A 1,282-nucleotide genomic window follows, 5' to 3' on the forward strand; every position below is an offset into this window, starting at 1 on the left:
TGCTCCTCTTCCTTTCAGACAGAGGGCCACCACTAACTGCAAGTGAAGATGAAAAATGTGATTTAGCTGTTTTCCCTCAAAGAAAAAGAAGTGGTTTGGTGAGCAATTTGCCAGTCTGCCACACGTATTTTCCCCCATTTAATTTTAACAGCCCCCTGAGACATGTCCTGTAATTTGTACCACTTTAGACATGAGGAAACTGAAATTTTGATAGGCTAAATGCCTTACCAAATACCTCAGTTAATAAATTGTAGACTCAAACTCAGACACCATATTCCTTATCAAGTTAACTGCAATATGACTGAAGTTCTTGTTACTGAAGTAGAATTTTTTTTAGTTATAAGAGAGATGTGATGATTTTAGCATTGTAACTAATCCCAGCTCATCATTTTAGTGATAAAGAAATTGAGATCTAGAAGTAGAATTTCAATTGAAGGTCAAATCCTTGCTGCTCAAGTACCAACAATAAAAACAACATTTTTATAAGAAAATATAATCTGAAAAACTAAGAAGTTATATTATCTTTTCTAAAAGTTAACTCCCTAAAAGATGTGGTTTAATGCAGTTAAATACAAGCATTAAGATTTATTTCATAAGGAAGTTTGTCCCCCCCCCCTTTTTTTTTTTTTGGTCCTAAAGAGGAAGCACAACACAGAGTAAGCCTGCCACCGTGTGGCCTGGGTCAAAACTTTATTCCCGTTTAGTTCCCATTATTATATTCCCATTTGCTTGCTTCTAGTTTATTTAACTAACCTGGACTTGATAATGCCTGAAAAGAAATTCACACGAAACAATAATAAATTGAATTAATTGGCTTACATACTTTTTTATTTCTTTTAAAAATGTTATAAGAGTTTATTTGAGCTATAACGATGACATATGCCAGGAAGTAAGTAAGATCTCAAGTGCTCCCAAGATTAACAGTTTTGTGGTTTTCATAATTCATCTGAAATTTAGGAGGGAAGTAAACAAGATTACATGGACATGGGAAAAAGCACGGTGGGGATTAGACTACAGAATAGTCAACAAGAGTACATACTCTCTTGAGGGTGGTTATAGCTTATTCCAAAGGTGTGTTAACCTAGATTCACAGAAATAATGGACAGGGCTTGCTTAAGGCAATGATAAGCATTTTTAAAATTATTATTAAGTGAGAGCAAGGGAGGTAGAGACAGACTCCTGCATGCTCCCTGACTGTGATCTACCCAGCAAGTCACCTATGGGGGGGGGGGGATGCTCTGTCTATCTGGGGCTATTGCTCCATTGCTCAACAACCGAGTTA

Source organism: Saccopteryx leptura, chromosome 4 (genome assembly GCF_036850995.1).
Source record: "Saccopteryx leptura isolate mSacLep1 chromosome 4, mSacLep1_pri_phased_curated, whole genome shotgun sequence".
In the NCBI taxonomy this organism is placed as follows: domain Eukaryota; kingdom Metazoa; phylum Chordata; class Mammalia; order Chiroptera; family Emballonuridae; genus Saccopteryx; species Saccopteryx leptura.